The following is a 13,027-nucleotide window of genomic DNA, read 5'->3' as shown; positions in this document are numbered from 1 at the left end:
GGTGAATTTAAGCAGGAATAATAATAATAACAAAAACAACAACAACAACAACAACAACAGTAATAGAAACAAAAATAACAGCAGTTGACAACAACAATAACGACGATGGCGGCGACTACGACAACGGCGAACAACAACAATACAATAACAAAATTCTTTACTTACATCTTAGCTCTTACCGATAATCTATATATCAAACTATATCCTGTAATTAATAATATCATACATCTACTAAAATTTTCAATAAAAAAAAAGAAAAAAAGCATGAAACATTTCTTTTGTTTAGTTAGATATATGGTATTATTTCAGCAACACAACTCGTTGTAGTGTGTGTGTGTATATATATATATATATATATATATATATATATATATATATATATATATATATATATATATATATAGGTTTAGGTTCAATGAAAAATGATTAATTAGGGCAACATATGCTGGAACCAATGATCAAGTGACACGTGTCTATTTCTTTATTCATAAGCAATGTACTATGGAAGTTATTTATGTAGTTATTCCAAAGTTATGTGTTGTCATGCTTTTATTGGTTCCAACATGTGTTGCCCTAATTCTTTATTTTCCATATAACCTTTCCCTATATATATATATATATATATATATATATATATATATATATATATATATATATATATATATATATATATATATATATATATATATATATATATATATATATATATATATATGAGGGTTCAATTGAGAAAAAAAAAGGTTGAGAATGGGGGAATCATTCTTAGTCACTCATTTATTTTTGCCGCAAAAACCTCCGTCGTACCAGCAGAAATGGGAAAGGAATAGACATATGTTTTCCAACAAAACGTGTTTCCTTAAACTATGCTAATCATTACCTTAATATATATAAAAACATAGTTTTTTCGTTTTTATTTTTATTTTTAAAAAGCTATTTTTATCGAAAAATGATTTTAAATATACCAAAATTCATGATTTTTTATTCTCTACAAATAGACATCCATATTGATATAGTTTTAAGATAAAACAAAAAATTTATTTTTTTTATATTTTCAGCTATCGTTATTCATAAGTGAATAAAAATGAATCAGGTTTTTACTACAATACATTCGTTATTCAGTTATGAATAAAAACTATGATTAATTTTTTTTTTACAATTTAAGTATTATTCATATATGAATATAGCATATAATAAACATAGTATATTCATATTTAAATATTAGACGATGCATTCACTTATGAATATTACATAATATATTCACTTGTGAATATTAGATGGTATATTCACTTATGAATATTAGATAATATTTTCATATCTAAATATTACATAGTATTACATGGTATATCACATATGAATATTACATAGTATATTCATTTGTGAATATTAGATGATATATTCACTTATCAATATTACACAGTATATTCACATATGAATATTACACAATATATTCACATATGAATATTACAATGTATTTTCACAAATATATATAATTTTTATATGTTATTCACATATGAATAACATACAGACTTGCATATTTGTTTTTTGTTTTAATAATCATATACTGAGAAAACATATTCATATATGAATATAACGTGATAATTTAGTTAATGCATTTCATCAAACAGTTGGAGTGCATACAATTTAACTTTTTTTAAAAATCTTAAAAACATGATATTTTGACTATTTAAATCTTACAAAAGAGTAGATTGATAGAGAATTATATGAAATTTTTCAAAAAAAAAACGATTTGATATTTTTCTAACCTCAATTTTCAAGTTTTATTTGATAATCGATGTTGAATGAATGATATGAAGTGGATTTTTGTTGATTATCGATGATGTTGATCTAATAACGTTGGGAGTATAATTAATCATAGATGTTGAAGATCTGATCGTATTCAAACACAATTGAAGGTTGAATTAAAAGAACCAAAAACGAATTTTTGTTGTTAACTGTTGAATCGTGTTGATTATTGACGAAGATCGATGATTGATTAGCACTGGATGATGTTGATGATGGTTTAATTGAAGAAATCTGGATGATTGTTGAAAGTTGGAGAAGAAATTTGGATGATGAACGATGAATGAGTTTGAACTACAGATACGTATTTGAGATTGAAGGTTGTTCTCATATTTACAAGTTTGCCACCGTGTCTTTTTATGCTTGAAGAAAATGAGTGGCTGAAAATGATTCCCCCATTCTCAACCTTTTTTATTTTCTCAATTGAACCCACCTCTCTCTCTCTCTCTCTCTCTCTCTCTATATATATATATATATATATATATATATATATATATATATATATATATATATATATATATATATATATATATATATATATATATATTCAAATTGTTACATCCACATGTTCATGGCAAGTCATCCCAATCTAATCACTTTTTAGGTGTCGTAGGATCCTAACATAACATGTCATGTTTCTTTTAATTTTGTAGCAGATTCTCGTGCTCAATATAAAAATGTCGTTGTTAGGTTCACTTTTATATCCATGAGACTAAAACATGTCGTTGTTAGTTTTGATCCGGATCGAATCAATGTAGTAAATTTAAATTGATTTCAATTATTAAAAACATTGATTTAGATAGTACAAACTAAATTTAAATCCGATCATATCCAGCAAAATTACAATTCAGTTAGATCGGTTTTTTACATTTGATTTTCAGGAGCCGATATATTTAAAAATATATATAACTTAAGCATCAACCAACTTTATAAAAGAAAAAAAACAAATTGTTTAGTTTACAACTACTAAGAGAAATGCAATATAAGTAAATAACTTATAGTCTAGCGGTATTATAAGTTGATAGAATTGTGTCCATCAGCTAAAGGTTGAGAGTTCAAGTCTCATTGATGAAAAAAATGCGCATATTTAAGAACATGATAGTGAGTGTGTGTGTTATCCGTTCTAAAAAAGTGCATTATAGTTTAATATTTTACTGATAAAAAACTTTTGATAAGAAAGACATTAATGTTTTTTATTAGGTAAAACTTACTAATCTAAAATAATTGTGTAATAAATTAATAAATGATTTAAAGTATATATTAAAAATAGAAAAAATATAATTGAATATATATATATATATATATATATATATATATATATATATATATATATATATATATATATATATATATATAATCGTTATTCGTTTTTTGGACACTCAAATCAATTTAAAATCCAAAATAATAATTTGGTTTTACTGAAAACCAATACAAAAATTCAAATATATGAACCAAATAGTTTAATCCAATTTATACAGTTGGATAATTCAGTTTTATCAAAATAATGAACAACCCTAATTTCAATTTGGAATACCATAAACTTAAATTATAAATTAGTCCATGATATTTTGATAAAAATGTAGCTAATAAAATTAGAGAAAATTACAAAAATGATCCATGTGGTATGACGTAATAGGTGCATATAGTCCAACTTCAATATAATAGACAAACTTGGTTCCTGTGGTATTTTGATATTACAAACTTGGTCCCTCCGTCAGACGGCGTCAGTCACTTGTCATCTAATGCCTAGGGATGTCAACGGGGGCAAATGGGAGCGGAAAGAGGTGCCCCTGCCCCCGCCCCCGAAATCAACTTTTGCCCCCGCTCCCGCTCCCGCCCCCGGTTCCCCCGTTTACACAGCCCCCGGTCCCGCCCCCGGTTACCTCCATCGCCCCCGCTCCCCCGGCTTAAAATTAGTTTTTTTTTGCTAAAAAACTGCTTTGTTTATGGCAAAGCTATCTATTTATTTAGGCAAACAGCAAGCAGCAATAAAATGATTAAACATTCTCACTAGAGGTTGCAAACATCAAGCTTTCTACAAAATTTGATCAAGCATTCTTACTTGTAGCTAATTAACTGATAGCAATGTTGTAAAAATCCCGATTAGGTTCCGATTAATCTCCGATTAATCCTTAGGCGCTACTCGACCGATTAGAGAGCTCCTAGCGATTAATCCATGCATAGGCATTGACTGAAATAGTAGAACCTGATGAAATTTTAACACTTTGAAGAATTTATATCTCAATAAAAACTATTTGAGGTTTGATTAGTGTTGTATTTATCATATTAACCTATTTTGCTATGATATTAGTCGAATTTAAGAACTTTTATATGATATTAGTCATATTTAATTTTTTAAAATCTAACAAAGTAGCAATTAATAGTCTCCGATTAATCCCCTGATTAATCTCCGTCTAGCCGATTAATCCCTTAACCCCAGTCCACCGACTAGCTAACGTCGAGCGATTTTTACAACCTTGATTGATAGCAACAATATAAATGATTAAGATACAATATATGAAATTAAGAAACCTGGAAAAGATTAATTGCAAGCATCGAGTTCTATAACAGTACTCTACAAACTTATACTTAATTCATTGATAACATACAATATATGAAATTACAAAACCTGGAAAAGATTAATTGTAAGCAACAGAAATCAGTGGGAGTGATAAACAGAAATCGGTGAGAGTGAGAAGCAGAAATCGGTGAGAGTGAGAATTTAGAAGCAGAAATTGATAGCAGCAACAGGTGGTATTTACCGTCAATTATGGAAGGCTTCGGCAGCGGTGAGCCGGTGACGAAAGAAAGCCGAAGTCGCAGCCTCATAGGTAGCCCGTGGGAGTTGGAGATTGGAGAAGTTGCGTAGGCATTCGTCACTACTCACTCGCCACTCGTCGGTCAAAGAATGGGAGTACAGGTCGCCGACTAAGGGAACGGGAAAGAGAAGGAAGAAGAAGTCCTCGACGACTCGACGTCGACTCCTCGAAACTAGAAAGTCGCCCTTCCTATTTGCCCCCCATTCATGAGTGACGATTGAAAACGGACGGAAGAAAGATGAAGCCCTAATTTTTCATTTGTAATTTCCATTATATATATATATATATATATATATATATATATATATATATATATATATATATATATATATATATATATATATATATATATATATTATAAAAAATAAACGGGGCCCCTATGGGAGTACGGGACGGAAATACTCACTCCCGCCCCCGGTCCCGAAAATAAACGGGAGTTAATATCGCCCCCGCTCCCGCTCCCGCTCCCAAATTTTTTTTTAAAATTAGTCCAGTACGATATCGGGGTCCCACGGGGACACAGTCTCGCGGGAGTTTTTGACATCCCTACTAATGCCCATTACGTGCGTAGAGTGTGAGGGTAATTTCGTCTTTTTACCTAGTTTCTTCAGTTGCCCTTATATCAGTGTTTTGTATTGTCGATCTCTCTCTTTCACATCTATATGTCATCTCCATCTCTCTCTTTCTTCTCCAATACATTACACACAAAGATGAAAATGACCGTTTTCTTCTGTGGTTGAGGAGTTGTGATCATGACATTATGGACCGAAAACAACCTAGGTCGAAGGTTTGGGCATGGTCGAACTCTGGATCGAAGTGCATATTCATTGGATGGGTCAATCTACCAATATGTCCTAGATCCATACATATCATTCCGACTTGTTGAGGTGATGAAAGAAGCACAAAGAAGCTCTTCAACATATTAAAATGTTCGAGTTTTTATGCATATTTAATTGGGTTTTAAATTTTCTTTTTATTTGGTTAAAGATGTTAAATGTGTAGCAGGTGGTGTTATGATCCTAGTTTGGGGGTTGTAATCGTTTTTTGTTTTATCTTTTGTTGTAATAGATGTGTCTTTGGTGTAATGGAAATCTATTTGTATAATGGACAAGTTTATGGTTTACGTAATGGAAATGTGTTTTTTTTGTGCAATGGTGCAAATGTACTTTCATTTCAGTGACATAATGGTTCACTTACTAGTAATTTAGTAAGCAAAAATGATCATTACATATACAACTAGAATTAGTGGCAAACTTTGTTACCATAATAGGCACATAAAGTATCGTGGTATGAAACCACATACAAAAGTTACACATAATTGTCTTAAACACATCCATGGTGTTGACTATTTAATAAGCACTACAAATTACATATAAGTGCTTTCACAACATAAAGCAAACCAACAAAAACAAACATTTTCTAACATATTCAAACACAAATAAGATTTCATTTGATAACACTTAGGCCCCGTTTGGTAGCCTCTTAATTGAAAAATTAAGAGGCAGACTCTTAATTTTTCATATTTAGACTGTTTGGTTGCATATGAATTTATGCCTCTTAATTTTTAAGATACCTCTTAAACTTTCAGATGTAAATACATGTCTGAAAAAAATAAAAAGAATCTGTGTTCCCCTTTTGCCCAAATACTTCATCCCCTATTCTCTTTTCTCTTCCCTTTCTTCTTCATAAATTTCGCTCTTCTTGCTCCTTCCCACTAAAACTCCGATTGCACCCCTTCCTCATCCCCTTTGGTCATCCCATTCGGACACTGCCTCCGCCAGAGACATCACCTCCACCATCGCCGCCGGTAGCGAAGCCCTCCGGCTTTCTCATCGACGCCGGTTCTCTTCCGCCCCTTTCTCCTCTAGCTCCGATCATGTCTGCAATGCCGTCGTCGTCGTCATCTTCGCCTCCGTCTTCCGCTGCTTCGCCTCCGTCTTCCGTTGCTTCGCCTATGCTGCCTTTGCCTCCGACATCTTCTACAAATAACATTTTCTTTTTCTCCTGTAATTCGATTTTAATGCTTGAAATGATGAAAACCCGAATGGTACAAACTCTGTAAGCCATGAAAAGGAGCAGGAAGCTCTTGTATGCAGAACTGTGCTTATACCTTGGATTTGGGAAAAAGGAATTAAGGAGAAAATGGGATCGAATGGATGAAGATGACAAATGGGTTTTGGCTGAAGAAATTGTTTCATATTGGAGCTTCAATTATCATACATTATTTGTTAAATTTGTTAAAAAGTTGGTCAGTTAACAGTTGGTAATAACAATGAATAATTCATCTCAGGATTCTTTTTCTTCATTATTGTTTAATGGTTTGAAGAAACTCATGGGATTTCTAGATGGTAAATGATGCAAAATAATTAATAGTTCTTTGCAATTTCAAGAATTTCTTGATAATCACCATGTTAACTTAGTTATAGTTTTTACATTATGAATTCATGAGTTCAAAGAAATTATGATTGTGCATCCAGCTATACAAGTATGATTTCATTCAGTTTTTCATTTCACTGTATGTTTAATTATAGATTCACAAAATGAAAAGAGGTGCCATTATACTTTCATCCAAAGAAATCAACCGAAGTGCAATATTGAATTGGATATGTGTTTAATTTTGTTTTATTTTTTGTTTGGATTTTATATGGTGTTTATGTTTTTTTTAAATAAAAATATTGAATTTAGCAATAGATAATACAAAAGGGTAAAATGGTCTTTTTTTTATTATTTAGCACAACAATTCAGATTATCCAACCAAACAGCATATTAAGAATTTAGATCTTAAAAATTCAGACCCTCTTAGAAATTCAGACCTCTTAAAAATTCAGATCTTAAAAATTCAGATCTTACCAAACAACCCCTTAGGCCATTGGTCCCTCCTCCTTAACTTTCTCATTGCCCTTCTGTAACACTCGTGTTTCTAGCCTAGACATTTATATTGAGTTGATAGTCTAGGTTAACCTTTGTAACTCATTTTGAAGAAATGAAAAAGAATTATGTGAATATTATGTGAATTATGTGTTTTATACTTGATTATTAGGGCTTAATTAATTAAGAATAAAAATAAGCGCCAAAATTAAAGTGTGATATAAGCCCGATATCTTTACATAAAGTTGTAGTGGTCGAAACAAGGATTTCGGGGATATAAAGAATACCAAAATCCGAGTTATAACGAAGAAGTTATGACCTGTCGAAGTTTCGTGACAAAACTGGCACGGTGCTGAATGTCCTAAAAAGTGAGTTTTCGATAAAATACTTTTTAGCCTTAGTAATATAAATGAAAGTCGTAGTATTCGTTAAACCGAGAAGTTCGATTAAAAGAATGCCCAAATCTGACTTCGTATGACGAAGTTATGATTTTTCGAAGTTTCACCTTAGCAGTAGACAGCTAAAAACTCGAATTTTAGATCGAGTGATTTTTAGCCGACACAACCTAAACGAGAATTGAAGGTCTCGTCATTAGGAGCACAACGGTAAAAAGTCTGACGAAAATGGACGTCGGATGAAAAAGTTATGAATTTTTAACGGATTTCCTGTCCCGGTCTGTTAAAAATAATAATATAAAATTTAAAGTCAAAATTAGTCGACGAAGTCTAAACGGAAGTTGTAGAGCGTATATTTAGCTACGCGTGCATATAAAGAACGTCACAAACGAAGCTCGTATGCGAAAGTTATGGATTTTAGAAGTTTTGGCGCGGAAATCGAGAAAATTCGCATAGTCACACTTTGCCACGTCACCCTCGCTGAAAAAGTGCCACGTGTCCTGCTGAGTCACCAACCTGCTGAGTCAACAAGCTTCCGAGTCATCCGAGCACATGGCCTAATCCGAAATGGTCCAATAGCGGTGCGACACGTACCCTCTTAGCACTGTCCGAACCCTCGCAGCATGCCACGAACCCCTACTTCGGACCCTAGACCTCGGTCCAATCACAGACCGCCAGCAGCCCCTTCGCACGCGCAGCCCTCATGCGAGCCTTCCCTGCGATCCCTCGGATCTGCGAGGCGTGGCTTCCTCCTGACCGTCCGATCAGAAGCTTCACCCTATAAATAGAAGGCTGCGAGCCTTCTCGGATTTTTTAAGAAATTGCCATATTTAGCCCCTTTCTTCATATTTTCTTCACCTTAACCTTCCGCGAAGCCCCGGTATCGATTGTAAAGCCCGGAATACTCCACGAAGTGCCCGTGAAGCCCGGAAAATTTATCTTTTCGGTTTCGAAGCCTGATTTTTGTAGAGCCCGGTTTCTCAATAAAACTCTCGGTTTTATTAGAAACGATCGTTTTAGGAAATGAATTGCTGCCCGATTTTCATCAAAATATGTGAGTGTGTAGTTACTCTCAATTTACACATAGATATGAAGTATTTACCTTGAAGTACGTGTTATGTGTAAATATATTAATTGTTTAATTGAGGTGACTGTTGAATTGATGTTTTATAGAAGTTTTAAACTGTATATGCTTTTTATCTACAAAATATGTTGGGTAGAACATGGGTAGATGAAATAGTTGATGTGTGTTAAAAAGGTGAGAGGCCTCGATGTTGTTGTTGTTGTTGTTGTTGTTGTATTCATCTAGCGGAGTATAGATGACGACCACGGACTTTCTAGATAATCCAGTGGAACACTAGCAGGTTCGCAACTTGTAGGTGTTGATGAATTAAATGTTCATTGGCGTACTCCATCCCCCTCATGGTTGCCTTAAGGACATGTATGGCTGAGGAAACCCCTTAGCAGTAGTGTCCATCCCGATGATAATCCTTAGGCTAGGTCCTTTGTGATAGGTGTTTAGGGACGTAAAGTGAGGACAACGGGAATGGGTAATCAAGGTTATTGTTGATTGGTGAACTTAATAAGTATATTATTGTGGGTTGAAAACCCTATATGCTCACCAGGCTCCCAAGCCTGACCCAATCAGCTTTTTATGTTACAGGTAGTGGACCCCCGAGCATAGTCGGAGGACGACGAGAGATTTTTGGATTATAGGCCAGTAGTTGTAAATAACTGTTGAAAGGCTTATAATGTCTTGTTTATGCTTTTGATCTGTATCGGAACATGACATCCCGAGGTTTTGATATATATATGGAAAACATATACCTTCTTAATGAAGGGTTTTGATAAACTTTTATCATATTTTGTTTGGGGACCAATTCCGCAACATCTTTTAAAAAGATTTCTCTGATTTTATTTTAAAAAGCATAAATTAAATCGGTCTTTTCTGGCCGAGAAATTAGGGGATGTCACAGTTGGTATCAGAGCATTATTTTAAGCGAACTAAGAAATTGTATAATTTCTAAACTTAAACTTAGAATGCTAAGTGATGATTGTGAGATGAGTGTCTACCATATTTTAGAGATGAGCACTAGTTTATTTTAGGAAAGATGTCTAAAATGCCCTTATGTGCTAAATGCTATGTGTTTGCCATGTGTGCCATTATTTGTTCGGATCTATGGTCTATTGCCTGCTGGATCTGGAAACCTTATGTGTGTAGGATTCTAAGTGTATGATTACGAGATTATAACTAACATGTAAACGTTTCGGAGTGATAAGGGAATTGACATGTCTAACAAATATAAAGACCTAAATTTGCCTTATTCGTTATATAGATTGTAATGGCAAGAACTCGTAGTGGAGCTGCAAATGCAAACGGAAACAGGGATCAACAGCCTCAACCTCAAGTAGTTGAGCAAGTACCTGTTATAGGAGTTGCACCTGAGCCAATGACGATGGTTGGGGTACAAGCAATGATGCAAATGATGTTAGATCGCCAGATGGAGGAGACAAGGCGATTACTACAACAACATAGAGAAGAGACTACGATGCCTGTTGAACAACCTGTATTGAATGAAGGGAAATCAGTAGCAGGGAACTACAGTGGGACTCTTGGTCAAGCCAACCCACCGATAGTTAGACAAAACAACCAGGATGGAGGATTTGATGGACGCAGATGCAAATATAAAGATTTCATGGCATCTAAACCGCCATGTCTATCTGGAAGTCCGACACCGGTGGAAGTCATGAATTGGATCTCCGAAATGGAGACGATGTTTGAAAGTTGCGAGTACAGCAACAAACAAAAGACCGCACTTGCGATTCCTCTGTTAAAGTCTGGTGTGTTGAGCTGGTGGAAGTTACTAGCTGATTTGATGCCCAAGGGTGAAGCTAGTAAGATGTCTTGGGAAGAATTTGTGGTACAACTGAAATTGCAGTACTGCTCTGAGCAGGATCTTCTGGAAATCAACAATGAGTTCCATAATTTAAAGAAAGGAAAGATGAGCGTTACTGAATACGCTGCTAGTTTTATGGAAAAGATGAAGCTAGTTCCTCATCTAGTTCCAACTGAACTCTCTAAGGTCAACAAGTTTGCCCTCGGATTACCAGCGGACTTTGGTCCGATGGTTAAGCAAGCAACCACTTTGAAAGCCGCCATCTGGGCTGCTAAGAATGTTGAGGTTCAGATCAAAGAGAAGGGTCTGGAGAGGGCAGAAGTTGGTGAAAAGAGAAAAATTGAAGGAACTTCAGGTTCCAACAAGAAAAGCAAATTTTCTAAGTCCAAGAAGTTTGGAGGAGGAGGAGGAGGTGAAGTGAAATGGTGTGAGAAGTGCAAGAAAAAGCACTCTGGGAGATGTAGTGAGGAGGTGACTTGCTTTAAATGTGGAAATATTGGGCATTATGCCAACGTGTGTTCGTCCGAAAAGAGGGTATGTTTTGAGTGCCATGAAGTAGGGCATGTTCTTAAAGACTGTCCAAAGAGGAAGGATGTCGCAAAGCCCAATCTACCACCAAAGCCGAAGGCGAGAGCCTTTCAGATGACACTTGAAGCTGCAAAAGAAGAAGTCGATGTCGCTTCAGGTACCTTTCTCGTAAACGAATTGCCTGCCCAAATTTTGTTTGATTCTGGAGCCAATTACTCCTTTATATCGCATGAATTTGGTAGAAAGCTAGCTTTGCCTGTAGATAGGCTAGTTAATGCCTTATTAGTCGAGATTGCTAGTGGAAAGTTTGTACCTGTTAGCCATCGTATGAAAAACATCCTCATTGACTTGGATAAGAATAAGTTCCACGAGGAATTATTGTCTATCGAGTTAAATGGATTCGACATAGTTTTAGGAATGGATTGGCTTAGCGCCAACGATGCAGAAATATTATGTAGAAAGAATATAGTAAAAGTAAACCCGCCAGGGAAATAGTCGTTTATGGTGTATGGAGACAAACGCAGAGTAAATTCTGGAATCATTTCCCTAATGAAAGCCAGAAAGTGTTTGGCCAAAGGATGTACATCATATCTAGCGTTCGTGATCGATGCTAAGATGGAAAAGAAGGAGGTGCAAAATATTCCGGTGGTGTGTGATTATCCGGAAATCTTTCCCGAAGATCTTCCCGGATTGCCCCCTGATCGACAAGTAGAATTTCGTATCGACTTGTTACCAGGAACGACGCCGATAGCAAAAGCACCATATCGATTAGCACCAATAGAGATGGAAGAACTTATGACACAACTTTAGGAGTTATTGGACAAAGGTTTCATTCGACCTAGTTCATCGCCCTGTGGAGCCCCTGTGTTATTTGTAAAGAAGAAAGACGGAAGCATGAGAATGTGCATCGATTATAGAGAGCTGAACAAAGTGACGATAAAGAACAAGTACCCATTGCCAAGGATCGACGACTTGTTCGACCAGTTGTAGGGTTCGAGCTATTTCTCGAAGATCGATCTTAGGTCGGGATACCATCAACTAAAGGTGAGAGACAGGATATCGAAAAGACTGCGTTTAGAACAAGATATGGACACTATGAATTTTTGGTTATGTCGTTCGGACTAACCAATGCCCTAGCAGCTTTCATGGATTTGATGAATAGGGTTTGTAAACCATTCCTAGATAAATCCGTGATAGTATTCATAGACGACATCTTGATTTATTCGAAGAGCAAGCAGGAGCATGAAAAGCATCTGCGTGAAGTGCTAGAAGTCCTGAAAAAGGAGAAGTCGTATGCAAAGTTCTCCAAATGTGAATTTTGGATTAGAGAAGTCCAATTTTTAGGTCATGTGGTTAACCAAGAAGGAATAATGGTTGACCCAGCAAAGATTGAAGTTGTAATGAAGTGGGAACAACCAAAAAGTCCTACGGAGATTCGAAGCTTTTTAGGATTAGCTGGATATTTCCGAAGGTTTATCCAAGGCTTTTCTTCGATTGCTACTCCATTAACAGCTTTGACCCACAAAGGAGCTACTTATGCTTGGAATGAGAAGCATAAGGAAGCCTTTGAGAAGTTGAAGAAGAGATTGTGTGAAGCACCGATTCTTTCGTTGCCTGAAGGAGTTGATGACTTCGCAGTTTATAGCGATGCATCTGGAGTTGGGTTAGGTTGTGTTCTGACCCAAAGGGATAAAGTGATAGCGTATGCATCGAGGCAATT

This window comes from Lactuca serriola, chromosome 3, assembly GCF_051521515.1.
Source record: "Lactuca serriola cultivar US96UC23 chromosome 3, Lser_US96UC23_V15, whole genome shotgun sequence".
Classification (NCBI taxonomy): domain Eukaryota; kingdom Viridiplantae; phylum Streptophyta; class Magnoliopsida; order Asterales; family Asteraceae; genus Lactuca; species Lactuca serriola.
This window is presented reverse-complemented; position numbering follows the sequence as displayed.